This window comes from Narcine bancroftii, chromosome 1 (assembly GCF_036971445.1).
Source record: "Narcine bancroftii isolate sNarBan1 chromosome 1, sNarBan1.hap1, whole genome shotgun sequence".
NCBI classification, from domain to species: Eukaryota; Metazoa; Chordata; class Chondrichthyes; order Torpediniformes; family Narcinidae; genus Narcine; species Narcine bancroftii.
The window spans coordinates 302,928,380-302,952,382 of record NC_091469.1 but is presented as its reverse complement, the minus strand read 5'-3'; the positions used below and the strand labels follow the sequence as shown (position 1 = coordinate 302,952,382).

The 24,003-nt window shown below is 39.1% G+C and overlaps 1 protein-coding gene and 1 long non-coding RNA gene across 9 annotated transcripts in view; one reads left to right on the top strand and one right to left on the bottom strand.

Annotated features, from left to right (window-relative positions):
- The window catches only part of LOC138751912 (leucine-rich repeat-containing protein 4C-like), a 568,103-nt gene that overhangs the window by 342,468 nt on the left and 201,632 nt on the right, over positions 1 to 24,003 (bottom strand). The gene's annotated exons all lie outside the window — the stretch shown is intronic.
- Positions 3,711 to 24,003, top strand: part of LOC138751904 (uncharacterized) — a 51,729-nt gene continuing 31,436 nt past the window's right edge. For both annotated transcript variants that reach the window (XR_011350256.1, XR_011350254.1), the window contains exons 1-3: positions 3,711 to 3,927; positions 4,491 to 4,582; positions 5,040 to 5,146. This is a non-coding gene — a long non-coding RNA (uncharacterized lncRNA). The remainder of the gene's footprint in view (positions 3,928 to 4,490; positions 4,583 to 5,039; positions 5,147 to 24,003) is intronic.

The window sequence follows — 24,003 nt, the reverse complement described above, 5'->3', positions numbered from 1 at the left end:
GACTGTCATGATCTGAACTTTTTTTTTGTCGCAGTGAAAGAAGCACATAATACAGTTGATTCAGTATATTGAGCTATCAGGTCCGTTCAACATGCAAAAACAAACAATTCTGAGTCACTGATAATGAGATTTTCGCAGATATATCACCACAATATTTTATTTGTTGCAAAATTGCACATTATCCTCTGCAATATTAATGACAGTCCAAAAGTGAAAAAGAAGATAATGAGCTTCAAAGGCTTTGGAAAGGAATGCCACTCAACTTAGCTTTGAATTCAGAATATTTAACAAAAAACATACTGCTATTCAAGCAAAGAATGTACATTCAAAAAAATGTGCAGAAATCTAAAATGCCAAGAGATTGAAATTCTTAATTAAATCTTCCTTGTCTACATTTCTGTAGGGACAGGGCCAAGAATACACAATGCTTTATTGCTGAATACTCAGCACGCTAAGGGTATCAGACAATTGTGTGGTCTGATTAAACATTCCTGCAAGCATCATGCTTTAACGTAAACATCTATTCAACCACTATAAATCAATTTCAAACTCGGCTTGGTGAACCTTCAAACCCACTAAACTATAAAATTGGTATCTCAAAGATAAGCAGTAGCATTTTTATACAAAATCTGTGCATTAGCATTTGGAACAGCACTTGTTGGTTAGAAGTGGTTAACACTTGCTTTTCAGAATGGAAGAGAGGCTACAGTGGTGTCCTTTCAGGTGTTTGTGCTGGGATGATTGAGATGATGTATTGCTTGGATTTAAATCTATACCTGGCACAAACTTAGAAGTTGTATTCATAGTGAATAAGATCATGTTTAACTTCAAAGGGATTCAGATAGCTTGGATGAATTGCAGATAAAATGTAACACAGAGAAATATCACATGGTATATTTTTAAAATAACAGGACAGGTGGGGAATATTTTCACAAGGCACAGGCAATCTTGTTTTTTTTTAATAGATAGTGATTTTGAAATAATGAAGAAAAATGATAGCAAAGTTTCAATGGGCCAAAATATTTCATTTTGAACTGCAGCCAATCTGTGACTCTAAATCAATCAGCTAAAAATAAATAAAAGAGAAACTGGAAGAAAATATAATTTAAATTTAAATGTTTTAAATTTAGGTACAGAACAGTAACAGCTCACTTTGACCCACAAGGCCATGCTGCCTAATTACACTCAATTGATCAACAATCTCGGTACGTTTTGAATGGTGGGAGGGAACCGGAGCCCCAGGGAAAAACCCATGCAGGCACGGGGAGAACATACAAACTCCTTACAGAAAGCATGGGACTCAGACCCTGGACCTGATCGCTGGTGCTCTAACAGCGTTGTGGTAACCGTTACGCTAACTGTGCCACCCTGATGATGATCCTTTAAACCCAACAGTTCCAAATGTTATACTCTTTGCCTTACAGTCGACTAAAGGAAATTTTGTATAATATCGCATTTTCTCCTTTATTGCATGACAATAAAATAATCTTGAAAAAGGTATTTTGCTTCACTGCTTCCCAGGAGATGTTAACATCACTGTCAAAGAGAGATACAACAAATAAACACATCTTATGGTCCTCTTGCTGCCTTGCAGGTTTTGCCTCTTTAGGCAAAGGCGAGAAGAAGGCAACTCTGACTTTAAATCCCTGGGCTCGGCTCACCCAGCCGTCAGTACCTGGAAAATAGAACATGTCAGCTTGGGAGCAGTGGCTGGCAGCTGTGACAGAGCACGGGAAACAGTTTCCATAGCAGTCTGCAGCAGCAAACCCGGTGGGCGAAGGATCCGTAAGGGCAACAGCCAGCGAGCATGATCTTGAAGCAGACCACTGCAGGGCAATTCCGCGACTCTGGCTGTCGTGCCTCGCATTCCACCAGGCTCAGTGGCCTGGGACCCAGAGGGAGGCATTTGTCCTGGGCAAGCACTCACCTCCAAGTCCTTGCCCCAGCACACGGTGCCAAAAGCTGAAAAGCTAGAAGGCATCGTGTTGATCTTCGCTTGCGAAGGAAAGGGCCATGGATGAGATGAATGGAGAGATGGTCCAACAGGTCAACAGTGATCACCAAACACACATTTGTACATTAATTCTACCCTTACCCACATTAGTAGAGTCATAGTTATGAAACAAGCTTTTCACTCATGTTGACCAAGGTGTCTACTTGATCAAGTTCCATTTGCCTATATTTGGCCTACACCCTGCAAAACCTGTCCTATCCATGTAGTAATTATGCTGTCAATCTCCGTCATTTCTGCTATCGTTTAACTTCCCTAAATGCATCACTTTACACTTGCTCATTTAAATTCTGTCTGCCATTCCTTTGTCCATTTTTCCAGTTGATCTAGAACCTGCTGTAACTGAAGAAACCCTTCTTCCTTTCTACCCTGTCTACTACATCATAAATTTTGTCATCATCTGCAAATTTATAAGCATGCTATCCTACATTGCCATCCAAGAAGTTAATCCAGTTGACAGACAATAGTGGGCTCAACATTGACCCCTGTAAAACACCACTGGTCATGGACTTCCAATCTGGAAAATAGCCCTCCACTTGAACTAATTCTACTAAGCCATGGAGGGTTATGGAATGGGTGCAGGTCAATGGGACTAGCAGAATAATGGTCAGCACAGACTAGAGGAGCTGAATGGCCTATTTTCTGTGCTGTAGCATTCTATGGTTCTAAGCCAATTGTGTATCCAATGAGCTCAATGACCCTGGATCCTACATGATCTAGATTCAGCTTCAGATTTATTATCAGAACACATATATGACATCACATACAACCCTGAGATTCTTTTTCCTGTGGATGAGGTAAAATTGGTAGTGCTAAAAAATGTACACAATATACACATGCAAACAAATAAAGAAATATAAACAGAGTGATTGTGTAATACAAAGAGGTAAAAAAACAATAAAGTGCAAAAGAGTCCTTAAATGAGCCCCAGAATTTTTGAGGAGTCTGATGGAGGGTAGCAATTGTTCATGAATCTAACTCCCATATTCCTGTTGTAATATTCCTACTACTCAACCACACAGGGGATAATTTAATTGATAATTAACCTATCAACCCATAAATTTTAGGATGCTGAAGGAAACTGGAGCACACAGACGAAACCTATGTGATCACAGCGAGAACATACAGACTCCACACAGACAGCACCAGAAGCAAGTACTGAACCCTTGTCGTTTAAGCTTTGTGACATGTTAGGAAAAGTTTGTGTACCTTTATTCACCAATTCTCATTGGTTCTACTTTACCCTTCAAGTATGACATGGTTTGCCAGAGTTAGTGACCACATTGAAAGAAAATTGTTAAAAAAATACACATGATGAAGATATGAAATCAAATGGTAAAAATGCTATAAGCACTCAGCAGATCAGGAAGAATCAGCAGAATTATAAATAGTTAAAATTTCAGTTCACATGTGGGGCTCCAGAACCAAAACATTAACTGTTTTCCTTTTCACAGATGCTGCATAACCTGCAGAGTGTTTCCAGCAAGTGTTCACATCCCTTTCCGAGTTGATAATAAAGCTGGATTTCTGTTAAATTAGGTCTCTGCCGAAAGTGACAGTTGTTTTGGGCTGATTTTATTTCAATGTAGTCCACTGTGAGTGGTTTTACAAGGACAGAGATACCATTGTGAAGTATAGACAGATAAACAATGCCTCTTACTCATTTGGACATTTATGTACAATGCCAAGTTACAATAAGATCACTGTGCTTTACTCCCTGTCTGTTGTCTTGGTGAATGTATGATAGGCTTTGATAATACAGAAAGATGGATATGTCAATCCCATAGTTACACAGAGAAAAATGAATTGAATGGGACCCTGTGGAAAACATCAACCTCTTAGACCTTGAAAAGGAAAGGAATTGTTTTTCTCTCAGGCACATTTATTTTTGTATCCTTGGAGGTAGATTAAAGAAGGTCTGGCTATTTATTATCATGTGTGAATTTTCTTTAAGACAATTAAGAGGAGTATGTCTTCCTTTCACGACCCGATGGGAATTTTTATTTCCTTGATCATGAGGATCATAAGATCCTTGATTGCACAATCAGGAACAAATAAACTTCTCAGCTTACAATATGCAGAAATATATTTGCACATATTATGTTATTTCCTTTTTGCGGTGAACACATGCACACAGTGCCAAATAACTTTTCAAGTCAGCCAGTCATGTGAATAAGAAATAATCTCACTGAACTGGGAATGGAGTAAACACTATTTAGTGACTAATTGATCTGACTCACTCGGTACTCCAATGTTAGGCATCCAAGCTACTGGACTTTACCACTTCCAAGTGCAAGCAGGTTTCAGTATTCTGATCCAAGTATTGTGTCATAAAAAGGATCATCTCTGGTTTTTATACATTTTTTCCACCTGCCCAAAATTCCTTTAATCACCATTATATGTTTTTATTAGTATTGCATAGTCACAAGATATTTTAGATGCAGCTTGTATATTTGATTGTCTCCTGTCCTGTCTTTAGATCTTCCCTTGGGAGGAGATGTCCCCATTTCCCTTTGACTAGAACAGCAGGAAGAGCAGAATCAAAATGGCAGAATGGAAACAGAAAGAGAGGTAGGTGGGAGGTTATGATGAAGATGAGTACCGTGAGCAATGTGTTTGATTCTCCTCACCCTACCTCAAAGATCGGCCATGCAAGGAATGAGAAACAGCAAGGTACAGCAGGGTGTGCTCTAATTTCAAATATATTCAATCTACTACGTGAATATATTGTTTTGAGCTTTTTTGATCCATACTGCTTGGTAAGAATTTGATGACAAGGTTGACACAGATGAATAGCAAAATAGTGAATGCACTGCCAGACCTGCCTCATCTGACGAGAAATACAAAAGAGTGTCTACATGGTCATGTAGGAGGTTGCATGGAGCCTTTTACCTTGAATAACACACATGCATCTTTGCAAAAACTCCATGACAATGCATTCAGACTGCACATACATATTCAGGTGACTAATGCTCTGTAGGCACAGACAGAAGCCTGATGTCTTTTTTTTGCCTCCATGAATTTTCAGCATGATTTTGCGATCGGTCTGGGAGAAGTTTGAAGCTCGAGGAATGAGCATGTCACCACACTGCAGCTTGATGTCCCAACTGAAAGTGGAGTTCTACTTGTGAGCAGGTAATGCCACATGTGAGATAACTGCTGTTCTGAATGGACACAGCTCACAATTCTACAAGAACAAGGGAACAATGCATGAGCATTTTCTGTGGACGGAAACTCCCTGGCTGCAGATGACAATGCTGCACAAATTGAGCGCAAATCATTCCCGCTGAACCTCAGCACTTTGCATTCTTTCACCATCGGGATAATATTCAATGTTTTTAGTTGTTCTATTAAAATGGACAATTTCACATTTTCCCACAGTTTAATCTATTCACCAGATCTCTGTTCTCTTATATACAATATATACATCATCTGTTTATATTTCCGCACACTTTAGCGTATTCAGTAAAAAATCAGTGCCGTCATCTAAATTGTAAAAAGGCTAAAATTCCAACCTCGATCACCCCTCAAAACCCATGGCTCTGAGAAACACAAGACTGTGAATATGTTGTTCTGTAGTGGTGTTCCTGAAGACTCATGGAAATAGACTCTTTGGCGATGGGCATGTTTTGCCTCCTGCTGAGGTCTTTAATTCTCAGTAAATGCCCTGCTGAGCCTACCCCAGTACATTCTGAAATGGAATGTGGCCAACACATTCATTACTGAGCAACCCACAGCATGTGTCTCTCTGGAGAAAACATTCACTGTCAGTAGCAACACCCTGCGTGGAATTAAGAAGATATATGTTAGCTCTGAAGCCACCTAGTCAGGTCACCAATACAAGTTCTAGTCATATTGATTTTCGGCGGAGAGAGCTACACAATACAATTTCTGTTTTCTTTCTTTCCCAATTCTGATAAAAGGTCCTTGACCTAAAACATTGTCTCTATTTTTCTTTCTACATGTGCTTCCTACCCATTTGAGTTTTTCCAGCATTTTGCTTTCAAGTTCAACTTCATTATCATCTGATTGTATATAAATATACAACCCGACAAAACAGCTTCTCTCCAGACCATGGTGCACATTCAAAAATACATAATATGCAGTACCTAATGGTCACATAAATAATCAAAATAAATACATATAAGTATTTGTGATGATTTTTGCAGTTATCGGATACTGTTCATCAGCCTGAGGGAAGAAACTATTCCCTAGCCTGACAGTCCTGTATCTTCCCTCTTGATGGGACTGAGCTGAAGATACTGTGTACCGGATGGAAAGGGTCTTCTATGATTCCTTGAGCCCGATTTAGACAATGCTGCCAGTAAATGTTGTCCATAGAGGAAAGTGAGACTCTGGTGATCCTCTCAGTTGTTTCAATAATCCTCTATATAGACTTCCGGTCTCATGCTTTGCAGCTGTCATACCACACAATGAATAAGACAGATAGGACACTCTTATTTATGCTACTGTAAAAATTTGTCCAGATGGGGTCAGTAGCCTTGACCTCCTCAGGCTCCCTTGGAAGTATATGTGCTGATGCACCTTCATGATCAAATAGGTGGTGTGGTGAGTCCAGGATAGGCTGACCTTGATATGCACACCAAGGAACTTTGTGCTCTTCACAACAGAATGGTAGAGAATGGTTGACCTTCATCCTCCTGAAGTCCACAATCATCTCCTTTGTTTTGTTCAAATTAAGACTCAGGTTGTTGTTCTCATACCATTTTACGAGCCTTTCAACCTCTCTCTATTTCTTATTTCTTTCTTCTTTTCTTTGGCTTGGCTTCACGGACGAAGATTTATGGAGGGTTAATGTCCACGTCAGCTGCAGGCTCATTTGTGGCTGGCAAGTCCGATGCAGGAGAGGCAGACACAGTTGCAGCGGTTGCAAGGGAAAATTGGTTGTTGGGGTTGGGTGTTGGGTTTTTCCTCTTTTGTCTTTTGTCAGTGAGGAGGGCTCTGCAGTCTTCTTCAAAGGAGGCTGCTGCCAGCCAAACTGTGAGGCGCCAAGATGCACGGTTTGAGGCGATATCAGCCCACTGGCGGTGGTCAATGTGGCAGGCATTGCTGATAAGGCCAACCACTGATGTATCATCTGCAAATTTCAAGATTCTGTTGGAACTGAATCTGGCACTGTAGTTGTGAATCAGCAACGTGAACAGAGGTGGGCAAAGCACGCAGTCCTGAGATACACCAATGCTCAGCGTGATGGGGCTAGAGGTTTAGCTGCCAAGCCAGAAAACATTGTGGTCTTTCCAAGTTTCAGAGAGGGATGCTGAGTCATAGCGAGGACAGTTTATCCACCAGCTTCTGAGGTATGATTGTGTTGAATTCTGAAGTGAAGTCAATGAACAACAGCCTGGCATATGAGGCATCGTTTTCGAGGTCGGCCAGGACGGAGTGAACGGTGAAGGTTATGGCATTACCTTGGACCAGTTTGAATGGTAGGCAAACTGGATCCAATGTCACTGGAAGGTGCACTTTGATGCTTTCTATTTCCAGCTGCTCAAAACACTTCATGACCATAGATGTCAGTGCCATTGCCTGAAAGTCATTTAGTCCAGTTGCCGTCACTTTCTTGGGCACCAGAATGATGTACAATTAGTTTTGTTGGACCTCCCAAAAAACAATTGTACATCTTGCTATACAGTTCCCTTTATTGCATATGTTTTGGCTTATGTTTTTATTTCATCATGCAAAAGAATTTAATTTATAAACATCTCGCCATATAAAAATGTTCACCAAATTTACCTTCCCTCACACTTTGCGACACCTGTAAATTGATTATCCATTTTCACCGACCTTCAACCAGAGAAAACAATTTTTAGTCTCTCAAATCTCGCCATATTTTTTTTTTAACTATTAAACTCCCTTAACCTGCTTGTTTGGTCTGGAAACGTGGTTGGTATTTTAAATCTCTACGCTCAAGTGAAGTTTCTAATTTCAGGCAATGTGATGAATTTGAGTTGTCTTCTTCCCATGAATCAATGGATTTCATTTTTCTAAGTCACAAATGCAACATTCATCACCATACCATTGTCTAATCAAGCCGAAGAGATCAATCATTAATTATTTTCCTCTTCATGAATGTCTGTTGAGAATTAGTATTATTCAGGTGTTTCATTCTGTAGTACACAGATATGGCATTCAGCCCAATGGTAGTATGATTGATGCCATCACTGACACTCCCCCATCTAATTCCAGATGTGGTGAGGATTTTTAAAACTAATTTAATTTACCATACCATTTAATCTAATTATTGTGATAATCTGTTTTCCACTCTTGAAGTAACCATGACTAATTATTGAAGAGGGGATTAATCTCTCTGGGTTGCCCACTGACCACTTGAAGCAGAGCTGGTTGGATCCACTATAAAAAGAAATCAGGACTGGGGAAGTTTTAATGTAAAATATTTCACTGATCAATGCATGTTCATCTTTGTAAATCTTAATATTATAATTTCCTTTCAACACTTTCCCTCGAGAGCATCATCAAGAAATTTACTCATGCAAAAAAGTAAGTGAATGGTATTTTAATGGTAAACAATGATTCTCTATTCAAACAAGAAAGCATGTTAAACCACAAACTATTCATCAATGGCAAAATAAATGGTACTTTAATGACCATTCAGTTAAAAGTGCCATGCCTGCTTTCAGTTTATCAGTGGGGCCAGTGAATCATAAACATCTAATCACGGGAAAGAGCTCTTTAAAATAAGCCAAGAAGTAATTTAAAGTGTAATCTAACAACAACTAACAAATAAAATATTGTGGAAACAGTGGCACCTGAAAATTCACGTCACTGGACATGAGCTTTCTTCAAATACTGATTGCTGAATGCAAACTGTCTCCTGTCCTGCAAATCAGTAGAAACTAAGCTTGCATTAACTGATGGGTATGCATTCATTGGAAGGTGATCAGGGAAACAAACCTCTGCTGGATGACAGTGGAGTGATAATCAGGAAAATGGTGATTTGAGGTTAAATGGTCAACCATGGAATCCTGGTTGCAAAGGTGGATCACTGCAAACCACAAAGGTCCAAGATGAGATTTCAGGGGAAATAGGTGGGCAGTCAGGTGCCCCAGTGCAGTAGAAGTTTAATGGCATCACAGATAGTTAACAAAGTCTATCTGGACTGCAAGATTCCATATTCCACACCTCTAAAACTCATAAATTCTCCAGTAATCAACAGTTCTACTCAAACACTCAAACCCATACTTTCAGCATTATTGCAACACACACATAACCAGCAGTTAGGCAAGACACATCACAGAGACTCATTGTTATACTTCATTTACATTTTCAATTTTTTAGAAAATGTGACATACAAATGGTAACAGGACATCTCGACCACACACCCATGCTGCCCAATTACTCCTTATCAACCCTCAACCTCCCAGAAAATTTTTAACGTTGGGAAGAAACTGGAGCAGCTGGCAGACACCCACGCAGACAGGGGCAGAATGTACAAACTCCTTACAGAGAGCACCGGATACAAACACTGGCCCCGATCACTGGTGCTGCAACAGCGTTACACCAACCACTGCATAAACCGTGCCACCTTATTCTACCAGAAAAGAATGAAACACAACCACTGCCAGCTGCAATAGATGGGAGGAGACCTACCTCACCAACAACCTCAGAACATTGAGGAAATAGGTGGCACGTTGCACTCTTGGTCTCAGCCATGGCAAGAATCTATAAATAGTAAAGACTTTGAGATAATGGTGTTCTTCTGTATAATCCCCTTGTCTAATCCTACTTCATTCCACGTCTTCTGCCTTTATATTCCTCTTCACTCCGCCCTCCCCCGCCATAACTCTTGTGCTGCCGACAACATTCAAAACAACCAGGAAGTACTTCCTTGCTCAGCCTGAATAGATGAGCCAGAAGAGATAGAAATAGTAGGCAGTTCATCACCTCAACTGGCAGTTGACCCAAAATGTTCACCATCCCTTTGCCACCATGGATGCTGCTTGACATGCTGAGTTCATCCTGTAGCTTGTTTTTTCCTGCAGTTAATTTTGCTGAATTGATTAATGACTTACTTATTTATACTCAGTAAAGGGCCTTGCGCATGGGAGAAGATAGTTTATCAGCAAATTAGCAGAGATGGGCAAAAAAATGCAAGAAAAAATAAATAGTTCAATAAATTACAGTTTAATCTTTTTGAAAAGATGTTTATGATTGGATACAGGAAATTGAGGAGTCGAGAAAGTGCATGTTTATTGGTTACACTCCATGCAACCATTGAGGGTACTAAATAATGGCCATTAGACCAGGCTGATCCTCAGAGGAATATACTCCCAGAGATGGAAAGTAAGGCACAAGCTGGAAGTATTCTTACTTTGTGAATTATTTCCCAAAATAACTCAAATGTCAAACACATCAACCTTCATTTCATTTTTATAGGTAACTCTGATTGTCATTGCAAGTTTGTTTAACTTGTTCACCCTGGGGGCTGGTAGCAATTTGATGGATAGTCATTTAAGTTGAAATTTAACTAAATTCAGCTTTATCAAGTGTAAGGTTTATTCCTAACCTTAAAATTGAATATTTATAAACTGAAGGTCAAATATGTCAAGTAATTTAAATGACATGCTGACAAGGATAAAAGAAACAATTTGAAAACAAGTCTTTAAGGGAACTATGCAAATTTTCTCATTCTCATATGATTTGTGTCTTCCACATATTCTTCCCATCATTTGTGATTTATTGTTCAATTCACAAAGATTATTCACATGGGGGAAGTAAATGTAATGTTTGAGATGTTTTATAATATGGCCCCTCTAGCTTGGTCTGTCATTCAGTGAGATCGTGGCTGATCCCATGCCACTCAATTGCCATACTTCCAGTGTTCCAAATATCTATCCATGAAGCCCTTGAATCTACATTTTCTATGATTGAGATTTCCAACCCAATAAATTTCTCCTCTTCTCAGTCTATAATGGCCAAACATTTATCCCTGCACTGCATCCTCAAGTTGATGCACCAAGTCCAGGGTAACTTTGTTCTACATCATGTAGGTTAACTGCTTCCTTCTTGGAATCAATCTAGTGAACCAAAGCTGCACTGACTGCAAGAGAAATGAATCCATTTTTGGAACAAAAAAAAACTGTACATACTAAATCACTAATGTGTTGTATAATTTCAACAAGATTGTTTAACTTTTTTTCTATCAACTCCTTAGAGGGGCCAACCTAATATTTGTTTATTTTTAATTATTTACTCCATCAACATATGTACTTTCTTTACTGATAAACAGAGAATGAATATTGGCATTTTTACTATTGGGCTAACCATTAACTCCTTTATGAGAACATGGTCCAATCATTTACGGTCTTGGTGAAACCTAGAATACTGGTGAATTGGGAAGAGTTGTGACTGTCATGTGACAGCATGGCCTCCAACCTTGTTGGAGGATACACCAGTTGCCAATCAAGGTTTGGTTCCACTCCACCCATTAGTGCACACTTTGCCATTGGATCCAGGTGAATTACCTGGACTGGACTCTCCAGCCTGCCTGTACTTGGCCTTGGGCCATTGGCTGTTGTAATTGGATTATCTGAGACATTGGACCCTGCTAACAAGCTGGGCTGGACCTTCCAGCACTATAAAGGTGCCATGTGTTCTTTATTCTTCTTCCTTGCTAGCTTGGGACTACCCTGCTTCACTCCAGGCCTAGAAACATGGAAGGGCACTGGAGAAACTGGTGGTAAGATCTGCACTGCTAAAAGAATTGGGAACATTTAATTAATGTCTTTTTGTCATACAGAACTGTGACTGCACTGAGCCAAGGTGTGATGGGGCATTATAGTGATATTTCCTTGATCATTGTACACACCATTTCATTGTGTGTATTATATTTTTCCCATGTCTGTTATTATTGTCCACTATTACTTTCCCACAGCTGCTGTAGTGTGTGTGTGTGTGTGTGTGTGTGTGTGTGTGTGTGTGTGTGTGTGTGTGTGTGTGTGTGTGTGTGTGTGTGTGTGTGTGTGTGTGTGTGTGTGTGTGTGTGTGTGTGTGTGTGTGTGTGTGTGTGTGTGTGTGTGTGTGTGTGTGTGTGTGTGTGTGTGGCATCTGTTATCATTTCCCAAACTTGCCTTCTGTAAATTATATCCTTCGCTACCAAAACTGTGTCCAGAGACCTTGTCTTTGCGACCTAGCAAACCTGTTTCCTCACTCACAACAACTTGACATAGCTTGGTCTTGTAGCTGATATGCATTTAAAAGAGGGAGTACAGCAAAAAAAAGTTTGCAGTAATGGGGAAGATAAAGCAGAGTAGGTTTATGCTCATAGGAGGCTAGAAAAATTTAGAAAATAATCTAATTGAAATGTCAAAATTACTATGGGACTTGACAGGGTCGATGTGGAGTTGCTGTTTTTCCTGGCTGGAGTATCTATTGTCAAAGGCTTCTGTTATCTTACTTAAGGCATGTTAAACTTTTACAAATAGCTTATAATTACATCTATATTCAAGTCATTTTATTTTCTGGACATTAATGGAAAATAAAGCTAAAAAGTTAGCTGCTGGAGTAAGATTGAATTGCATTACAATAGCTTTGCAGCTCATTGGAAAGATAAATATTAATAGCATTTCATGCACAGTTTAAAGATAATCTTGATGGACATCAAAATCAGTTGGACATTTTTTTTTCTGTGGGCAAAATTGGTAAAGAAATGTTGGGAGAAAGAGTTGGGCGAATGGGGCCAGAGAAAACATCTTGGTGGTGATAGGAATCTTCTTAAATCTGAATGTTTTGGGGCATACATCCCTAACTTTTGTATATTTAACCCCCAGAATATAGGTATCATCTTTCAAAATTATTGCTGTATGCACTTCAAAACAAACACAAGCTGTGATGCCCAAAACTATCCACAATATGCCAGGTTCTGCCTAATCAGTGCTTTGTATAATTAGATCACAACTTTGCTTACTTGTCTTGTAATATTCCACTAAAAATGTGATTATTTTCTGTTGATGCTCATGACATTTTAGTGCTCAGTGTAGATGGCCTATTTTTAACATCTGAGAGAGACTGTGAAGCCTGGAGGTTTGACTGTCCCAGATATATTAAATCATGGAATACAATTTCCCTGTTAATTTCTAAATGGATTTCATTAATAATCCTTTCTTCAGATTTTGTTTTGCTTTGATATCATGTCCTCCTTTTACCACACTGAGACAAAAACAAACTAGTCATGTGGAATTTCTTACATGAGGTTCACTTGTGAGTACATTCCCATTTAACTATCAAGAATACCTGTAGAACTTGAGCACTCTGCACTTTTTCCATTTGGTAAAAGGATAAATTAGCTGTTGAAAAAGCTATTTGGTTGCTGGATTTGTGAAGCATAACAACATACAAGGAGTTAACATTATAACCACATGACTAAGATCTTTTGAAATATAGAAAAACAAGATGTAAGGAAATCAGCAATGTTCTGAGATCATGCTAACTTTCTAAGTGAAAGTTACTAATTGATTATGGACAAAAAGGAAAATAAGGTGTTCCTCCAATCTGCGGGTGGTCTGGGTGGGATAGTACACAAGGCCATAGTCAGACATGTGAGCATGGGAATGTGACTTGGAATTGAAATGGTTGGCCACTGAGAGGTCACTGTTGATGCAAATGGTGAAGAGAAGTTGAGTGAAGTGATCTCACATTCTGCGACCAATCTCTCTGATGTAGAGAATGCCACAAAGGGAGCACTGGATGCAGTAAATAAGTCCTCTGGTTGTACAAGTGTTGCTTCACTTGAAAGGCCTGTTTGGAGCTCTGGATCGTAGTGAGTGAGGTGTGGGCACAAATGCTGCATCTCCTGCAGTCACGGGTAAGGTGCTGGGGTTGTGAGAGAAAAAAGGGCATATCAACACTGGGAAAGGCTAGTCATGGCTGTAGGAAATGCCCAGCATATCGGCAGTGTCAGTGGACAGAGAAAAACTAAGGTGATATGAGACATGGGAGGACTAGCAGCAGAACTGGGGTGGAGTTCTGTCATAATCACAGTCCAAAATGGCTGTAACAAGCACAAATGAAAAATGAGTCCTGTTCCTCATACTTAAGCATGGCCTCTTTGGAAGAATTGGGAAAGTTGCAGATAAATCACTGTGGGAATGGAATGGAGAATTGAAATGCTGGCAGCTGGACTTTATTTTGACCCAGCAGACAGAACAAAGAAACATCACAAATTACACATCCAGTATGTGGTAAGTTTCTCCTACTGGAAGGGATGAGGGAAAAGAGTGGGTGTTGCCTCTTCTGCAGATGCATAAGAAGGGTAGTGATTGATGGAGGTGATCTGTTGAGTGAGCACCAGGGGAATTGTATCTTTGCTCTCTCTGAGAAGGGACAAGGAGTGAGCAGAGATGCAAGAAACAGATGAAATGTCATCAAAGACATTGTAGTGTTGTATGCACAGGAAGACTTCAGCCATCAAAAACGTGCTTCTCTATGAATTCATGATTCTGTTTAAATTAAATTGTCGGCTTATGGAAAAAAAACAATGGAAGTGACACAGGTAGCCTGGGTGCAGAAGGTGCATTCACCTTCACTGATCAGGCATCTAGAACAGGAATGTCATGCTATAACTACAAAATATTAGCAAGTTTGCACCTGGAGTATTGTGTGCAGTGCCAAACACCCAGCTTAAATTAAAAGGCTGGATAGATAAGCTACAATTTTTTCTCCCTGGACGTAGCATAGGAAGGCAAAAGTGGGGGGAGGATGCGAATTGACCTTGTCAAGGTTTAACAAAATTGAGGGGTAAGGATAGTTATGGTCTTTCTCTGGTGGAGGAGTCTAAAACAAGAGGGCAGAGATTTAAGTAGATTTTTAAAAAAATGAAACTGAGGCACCTTCTTCACTCAGGGTGGTGAGTACAGTGCAGAGGGAGTGGTTGATGAGAAATGTAATTGTGATTCTTAAGACATTTGGACAGAAACATGGAAAGGTTGAAAATGCATATTACCTGAATGCAGAAGACAAAATTAGATTGGTTGGCACAGACATGATTCCATGTTGTAGAACTCTGTTACTATAGATTTATCTCCTGTTAGAGATTAAAGTGTAGTGAATTATAATTTATGAGAAGCCTTTTGATGAAATAATTCAATGTACTAGGATTTTTCAGACATCAACAGGATCAAAGGATGTGGGGTTAATGCAGGGAAATGACAGAGGAGGGAGATTCCCCAAAACCTTTTGAACAGTAATGTCAATATCCAAGGTTGAATAACTCTCTTGCTGCAATTTATTACATTCTTAAAAAATTACCAGAAGAATTATTATTATTTTTTTTTCTTCAACATACTACATCCATCTGGACTTAAACTTGCCAGAAAAAAAAGCCCATCTCTCCATTGTTAAAAATGATCAGAACAATGTGGGTGAAGTGGACTTGGCTGTGCATGGTGGTTTGTTTGAAAGGAGATCCTCTGTCACAAGTCAGTTTATCCTCTGACCGCCATATCTGGGCATTGCAATACAGGAGCCAGAGATAAAGTGGAGCTGAATTGCCAGTGCACAAGTCTAACAAGAGAATAAAATTGGACCAAGTCCTCTCCTTGCACAAAATATGTCCATTCATTTGAATGGCAAACTCAATTAAAAAGTAAATGCAGGTAAAGTGATTTTCATGATTTTTTGTGCCTCAAATCATTTCTGGAAATTTGAATCATGAGTGCTTACAACATGGGATATTAGGATATATTAGCAATATTTTGAGCCTGAGTCTTTCCTCAAGGTATGAGTGAAAAGACAGGCATCTGAATGAAAGGCTAGGGAAAGAATGAGAGGTGGATGAGTACAGACCCACAGACCCACAGACCCACAGACCCACAGACCCACAGACCCACAGACCCACAGACCCACAGACCCACAGACCCACAGACCCACAGACCCACAGACCCACATCATTGGAAACGTGAGAATTGATTTTTGGCTCTTTGAAAGAAGACAGAAGGAAAAGGGGAGAGAGTGAGATAGAGAGAGACAAAGCACTGGGATGAGGAACAACACCTGTCTGGGAATTCTCCATCTGGATGGCATTAACACCGACTTTTCCAGATTCTGTTGAAACCACCCATCTTCTTTCCCCTCTCCTCAACTCTAGCTCTATCTCCCTCTATTCCATTTACCCTGACTTCTTTCACAGAGCCAAATTCAATTCTCATCTTTCCTTTTATCATGTCCAATTATCACCTTTTGTTGGTCTGCCCTCCTCCCCCTCCCATTCTTCCCCCTTTTTTCCTTAGCCTTTAATTCAGACATCTGTCCTTTTTCACTCGTACATCGAGGAAGGGCTCAGGCCCAAAATAGATGCTGCAAGACTGGTGCATTTCTGTGTTTTGATGACCATTGCAGCATCTACAGACTTTAGTGTTTCACTCTGTGCTTACAATTTAGTAATATTTTGGTTATAACCCAAAATATGTTAATAACCATCTTTTTGGCAGGTTGCAGTTTTTGACATGGATGGAGTGTGGTGAGTTTACCCTCATCCTTTGGCTTAAAGGAAAACACATTTTAAAGCCATTAAAATCCTTTGGACAGTGGCAAATTATCAAAAGAGTTGCAGGTCATTCTGGCTGAAGGCATTCCTGAGGTTCAGTTGGTGCTTGCAGTCTGCCTTGTGGCAATGACCACTGGCAACACCTTAAGACTAATGGCTACTGTGGAGCTGTAAAATACAAAAGGAGCAGTGGACAAATAGCAGAGAAGTGGTGGGTTAGATTGAGCATCATCCAGTTATTATGTTGAAAATGATTTGCAATCTTGATCATGCATCTGACACCAGACCATTCTCTGACCTCACGGAATTTAATTCAAATTTGTGTGTAAAGAAATGAACTTCTCTTGACAGGTAAAGGCAAGTATGTGAAGGGCTGAGATCACATGGTGATTTTGATTCTGTACTGCCTCCAGAAAGAATCCAGAGTTAAAAATTGATGCAGTGACCAAATCAGAAGAGAAAAAAAAAACATCTTTTATGAATGAATCTACAATGCTGCTCTAAAAAGTAATGAAACAAATTATTTCTCCTCTACCAGGAAGCATTTTCCACCCAAAAATGAGCATAGAAAGATGAATGAGGGAAATCGGAGCCAATATAATGTTTTAACACTTTCTGAATGGTCCTGCATAATTTTTGTTTCCCCAGAGTAATGCATTCTAACATTTCAAATATTCATTATTGAAATTTGACTAAATAAAGCCAAGTTCTCTTGGAAAACTGCTAATTAGAGCAGGATGGATGATTATACAGTAGTAGTCCAGAAATCCAGACTGTTTGGAGATTGAGTCAGTCTAGACTTTCGGATTCTCAGGCAGTGCTTTTAAAATTCAAATTTAAAGCGGAATAAAGAAGAGACAAACAGGAAAATTTGATAATTTATTCATTAGCAATACGGAATATATTATTTATCGAGATGACCAGTTTTAAAGAAAAACAAAAATGCTGCTATGCATCAGTGGCACTTGCATCTGCACGCACATAAAAACCTGCTAAATTTGAAAGTTTGAGAGTTTTCAAGTTCAGATTTTCGGGTGGTCCAGGTTTCTGGCATTTGGATTTTTGGACTTCCTCGAGATATGAATGTCAACAATGCTTTCACCTGCTTCACCAACGATTCAACCTGGAGATGAACCTTTAGGGTATCCAGCCTGAAGACCACCAAGTGCCTACACAGCTCCACATTTTGAATTTTCTCTCCATCCAAATAATAGTCTGCCCCTTCATTCCTTCTACCAAAGTGCATGTCCATACACTTTCCAATATTGTATTTCATTTGCCACTTTTTTCCCCATTCTCCTAATCTATCTCAGTCTCTCTGCAGCTCCTCTATCCTCATCCCTGCATGCCCCTTCACTAATATATGTACCATTTACAAACTTGGCCACAAAGCCATTTATTCCACAATCCAAATCATTAACATGCAACATATTTTTTTTTAAAAGTGGCTCCAACATTGACCCCTGCAGAACATTACTGGAAACCAATAGCCAACCAGAATAGGATCTTTTATGTATTCCCATTCTTGGTATCCTGCCAATCAGCCAGTGCTCTACCCATGCTGGTATTTTTCCTGTCATTCCATTGTCTTTCATCTTGTTAAGCAGCCTCATATGCGACAACTTATCAACATCCTTTGTAAATCCAAATGCACAACATCCACTGCATCTCCTTTATCGAGCTTGCTTGTCACTTCCTTAAAGCATTCCAATCAGCTTGTCAGGTAAGATTTTTCCTTCAGGAAATCATTCTGACTTTGGCCTATCTTGTCAAGCAAGTCCAGATACTCCATAACTTAATACTTTAAAAAAAAACTTTATTTAATATTTTCCAAACAAAAACTTTTACAAAATCCATTATATAAAAAATTAGAACTACAACTATTCCACTCCCCCCAACAGACCCCCACAAGCGAAGCATTAAAGAAAATATTTATCATAGTTTAAGATATTACTGAATTCATACATTTCAAATGAGGTGACCACATCTTAACAAAAAAAATCATAATTGTCATGAAAATTGTTATTTTTTCCATATAAATACAGAACTTCAGCTCATTATGCCAACGATTTACATTTATCTCAACTTCGTCTTTCCAAGAAGTTGCAACACATGCTACCATCAATGCTAAATGCAGAAATGCTGTCTGAAACTTATCTAACACCAAGCCCATAAATTGAACAATATAACCCAACCAAAAAATTTGAATTTTAAACAAATTTTGAAGAAATTCCCTAATTTTATACCAAAATGATTGAACTTTATCACAAACCCAAACAGAATGTAAAAAGGTTTCAACACATGATCCACATCGAAAACACAATTGAGTTATGAAATCCATATTTTATCAATTTCTCAGGAGTTAAATATAACTGATGCAAAAAATTATAATTGATCATATTGTATCTTACATTAAACAATTTATTCTCACCCTCAAAACACATCATCTCCCAGTCGGTCTGATGGATATCACAAATTAAATCATTTTCCATTTAATCCTAGATTTATCTAAATTTATTTTATCCATAGTACCTTGTAACAACGCATATATCTCCAAAATAAAACCCTTATCCGAAAAATGATAAATCATAAACTTAAATTTTGTTAACTTGGGAATATTCATTTCTCTTCCAAAATTTTCTTTCACTCATGCTCTAATTTGATAATAAACAAAGAATTCCCTGAAATTCCAAATTTCTCTAAGTTGGTTAAATGATAAAAATTTACCCTCTTCAAAACAATCCTGCAATAACTTTATTCCTTTAATCTGCCAATTTCTTAAAAATCTATTATTCCATGTCAAAGGAATTAATTTATTTTGATATATTGGAGCCTGAACCAATATTTTACCTTTTGAACGAATTAATAAGTTCCTTTTAGTCCAAATCCCTATTAAGTGTTTCAAAAGCCGTGCATTATATCTTTGTAATAAAACAGATTTCCATTTAAATACAAGTTGATGTGGGCAAGGTTCCAGTATACCAGTCAATTCTACCTTGGCCCAACTAAGGGGACACAAAACATCTAACATCCGATTAATGAATCTCAATTGAGCTGCCTCATAATAATTTTGAAAATGGGGTAATTGCAAACCTCCCAAAGCATACTTCCAAGTCACATAACCTCATCCTTGACAATTGACTTTCCAACCATTGATATTAGGTCTATATTTACCTTCCTGCTGCCTCATTCCCTTTATAAATAGTGGAGTGAACGTTGCAATTTTCCAGTCCACCAGACCATGCCAAAATCTGTTGATTCTTGGAAGATCATTATTAATTCCTCCACAATCCCTAGAGCTACTTCTTTCAGAACCTGAGGGTGCATTTAATTTAGTCTGGGACACTTATACCAATCTTAGACCATTCAGCTTCCTCAACACCTCTCTGGTGATCAAGACTGCACTCACATCTCTTCCCTGACACCTTTTAAAGTCTGGTTTATTGCTAATGTCTTCCATCGTGAAGGTTGATGCAAAATGCTCATTCAGTTCTCCTTCTATCTCCTTGTCTCTCATTACAATTTTACCAGCATCATTTTCTATTAGTCTTGATTCTACTCTCACCTTTATTCTTGTTCTTAATATACTGTACTTAAAAAAAAAAGCTTTTAGCATTCTTTTTGATATTATTTTCAAGGTTCCTTTCAAAGTTCACCTTTTCCTTCCTAACAACCTTCTCAGTTGCCTTTTGTAAACTTCCAAGTCCTCTTTCCTGTAATTTTTGCTGCCTTTTATGTCCTTTCCTTTGATTTTACTCACTTTAACATCTCTTTTCAGCCATAGTTGTTTTTTATTCAAATATTTGTTTTGTAATGGACACATCCTGCACCTTCCTTATTTCTTGCAGAAACTCCTGCCAGTTCTGCTCTACCATTTTTCCTACTAGTGTATCTTTCCAATCAACTTTGACCAGTTCCCCTCTCATCCCTCTGTCATACCCTTTATTCCACTGGTTCTGACACTTTTGATTTTAGTTTCTGCCTCTCAAAGAGCAGGATGAATTCCATTATATTATGATCACTGCCTCCAATGGGTTCTCGTAACTTCAGCTCCCTTATTAACTCTTATTAATTACACAAGACCCAATTCAGAATTTCCATTGCCCTGGTTGTCTCAGCCACAAGCTGTTTTAAAAAGCCATCTTGAAAGCATTTGATAAATTTCTTCTCTTAGGATCCAGCTCCAACCGTGTTTTCCCTATTCTACCGACATGTTGAAATCCCCCACATACAGCAATCCAGAGATTACTACATTTGAGGTCCAGCTTTTTAGCTTACTACTTAACTCCCTATATTCCCTCTTCTAGACCTCATCCCTTTTCTTATCTGTCATTTGTATCAACATGGACTATGGCATCTAGCTGCTCACCCTCTTACATGAGAATATGTTGACTTCCAGGTACCAGGGTGTAGAGCTCGTCGAAAGAATCAAAGACTTGTTGATCCAAACCAAGGCTTTTATTAGCAAAAGACAGGAGCTCTTCACAGGTGGCCGACCAGTCCGGAATGATCCAACCTGGCTAGGGACACAATCCTTTAAGGCCCAGACAATAGGCATGGCTTAGCTCTCAGCCAATCGCTGTAAGCAGTCTAGATACAGTAACTATATACACTATGTACATTGGTGATAGATCTGTACTATCACACAGGGTCAGAGACTTGATCTAACCCTGGCATCTAGGAGGCAACATACCATCTGAGAGTCTCGATCTTGTTCATAGAACCTCCTATTTGTTCCTCTATCAAATCCCAAATCAGTATTAGCTTTTCTCTCCTCCTTGCCCCCCACCTTCTGAGCTGAAGGGCCAGGCGCTGTACCAGAGACCTGACCACTATGACTTGTCCCTAGCAGATCATCCCCACCAACAGTATCCAAAACATTATACTTTTTGTTGAGAAAAATGACTACAGGGCTGCTCTGTGCTGACTCCCCTATCTCTTGCCTCTTGGGTGTGACTGTCTCCTCACAGCTTCTGTCATTCAGCTCCAGTTCCCTAACACAAATTTAAGGAGTTGCAGATGGATGCACCTCTTGCAGGTGTCTCTGATTTCCAACATCCTGCAATAGGAGCATACCACTGCCCTAGATTCCATCTCCAACAGCTTACTTTGGGTTAACTTGAAAAGATCTTACCCGACCTTGCCTGTCATACTTTCTCAGCTTCTTCTTGAGCCAAAGCCTCTAACTCTCCACTCCTAAACAGGGCCACACATTGGCCACCCTCCAGATGGCTGCTTTAATTTTATTTGTACCTGCTAATGAATCACAATTTCATTGTTCTGCTGAAGCACCGAGCGCTGACCCATGCTCCATTTTAAACTCTTCTTCCCGACGTGTGCGTAACTCTCTTTCCTTGTGATATACTAATTTAATCTCCCAAGTATCCCCACCCCAAAATCACCAAATTCCAAAAGCTTTGAACCACCCATTTCCCTCTCATCTCTAATTTTGGAAATCTGGCAGTCGATGGAAGGGAGCGGATCTCTGTTGCATAACTGTTTTAGCTATCAACTTTAAATGAGATTAAGTTTTACTAATTTAGTCTGTTTAAAGATAAAATCTTAATCTACTCATTATCATGGTTGCTGCTTTAAACAATATCAGTCATGGTATCTTTAAAGTGCATGTTCTTGTTCATAAAATCTACACAGAGGAAACTACTGTATAGCAGGGATTTTGCTACAGATAATTATCAGGTTACAAGTGAATTTAAATGATTGAAAAGCAGATTGAAATCTGCAATACCAGTCCCTTGGTACAGGTGACTCATTTTGCTCAGAGATCGTTGTCTATTACCGTAATGTAAAAGTGCTGCAAATGTAGGAGTTATGAATTAATAATTTAAAAACAAACAGGTGTGAGAGGTGTTTTAATATAAATAATTGTCATACATAATAGAGAGAAAAGAAATGGTAAGGAATGCCAGCTGCACCAGAAAAAACTGATCATCTGGAAGAACTTTCAATGTGTAACTTGCAGGCATAAAAAGTAGCTCCAATTTCTTACTGAATTTTCCACTGGCATGTTCATATATTAAGCATAGCTTCAAACACTTCTGGATCTGCATGTTGGAATAGGTAGTGCCACCTTTTTTTTCTCTGCCAATGAACACCAGCCTGGAACTGATTGTCAAAGGCAGTCACATGGATTTCAGATTGCTAAGAAGTCAGTTACACAGAGCCATCAATGAAGGCACATCTTTTGTGATCAAGTATCAAAAGACAGAAAATTCCACCAAATAAAGACCTAGGAAATACTTTTCCATTTCACCTTTTGGTCTCTGTGCTCTGCAGAAAAGTGGCTAAACTGAACCACTTCTCTTTCTCTTGTTCCATTTTGGGTGCACCAAAATGTTTTCCTCTACATTGAGAAGACCAATGCTGATCAGCTTAGCACCTCTGTTCAGTCTTACAAGAGTACCTGTCCAATAGTCTGTCACTTTAATCCTCCATTTCTCTGCCAATCTGACACTTTTATCTGGGGTCTCCTGCATGGAGTCCCAATGTAAGCTTGAGGCCCTGCACCTCATTTTCTGCCTGGGAATTTTTCAGCCTCCATTAGTGAAATATCAAATATTGCAATTTGAGGATTTAAAGAAAACAAACTCCACTGGAGGAACCCAGTCGGTTGAGCAGCATCAGTGTATGGGATACATGCTTGATGCTTCAAATTGAAAGCCTTCTTCAAGGAAATTTCAGGCAGTTCATGTTCTCTGTCTATCAGACTGTCCTGTTCTGCATTAGGCAATACCAATATGTGGCAGTAGCCTCATACCAGAAAATGACACATTCACCTCCCATTCCAGTGAGTGGAACGCTCAATCTATGCTGACATTTCAGGGCCACACTGAGGCTCTGCTGCATGTCTGAGATACCAACCCTTCGAGAAGACTTCAAACCAAACACCTACTTGCCCATTCAAGTGACAAATATATTGCTGCACTGTTTTAATAGAAATTTCTTCTTTATATTTTGCCAAATGTTTATCATTCTGCTAAATAATATGCTCACATGTGCATGAGCACATAACTATTTTACAAATGCAGATATTACAGCAAATTTACATTCTTAATTCTTAAAAAAAACCTAAAATATAAAAGCATTGCTGAGTGTAAAATAGCTGTAAAAAAAATTCTGGCATTAAATGCAAGAAAACTTTCTTTGGAATTTCATTACAAATCTTCTTACTACAAATCTTTTCATTAATCCTACCCAAAACCTTCATTAAAATTAGATTATAGATTGCTGATGACTGTGCAGAGGTGCCTGCTATGTTCAAATTGTTAGCTGCATTCCAATGTCGAGTACCCATCAAAACAAAACCTGCTCGATTGTGAAAACTACAAATCAACAAGACATTTGGATGGCACGGTTAGCATAGCAGTTAGCGCAACACTATTACCGTGCCAGTGACACGGCTTCAAATCCGGAGCTGTCCGTAAGGTGTTTGTACATTCTCCCTGTGTCTGCG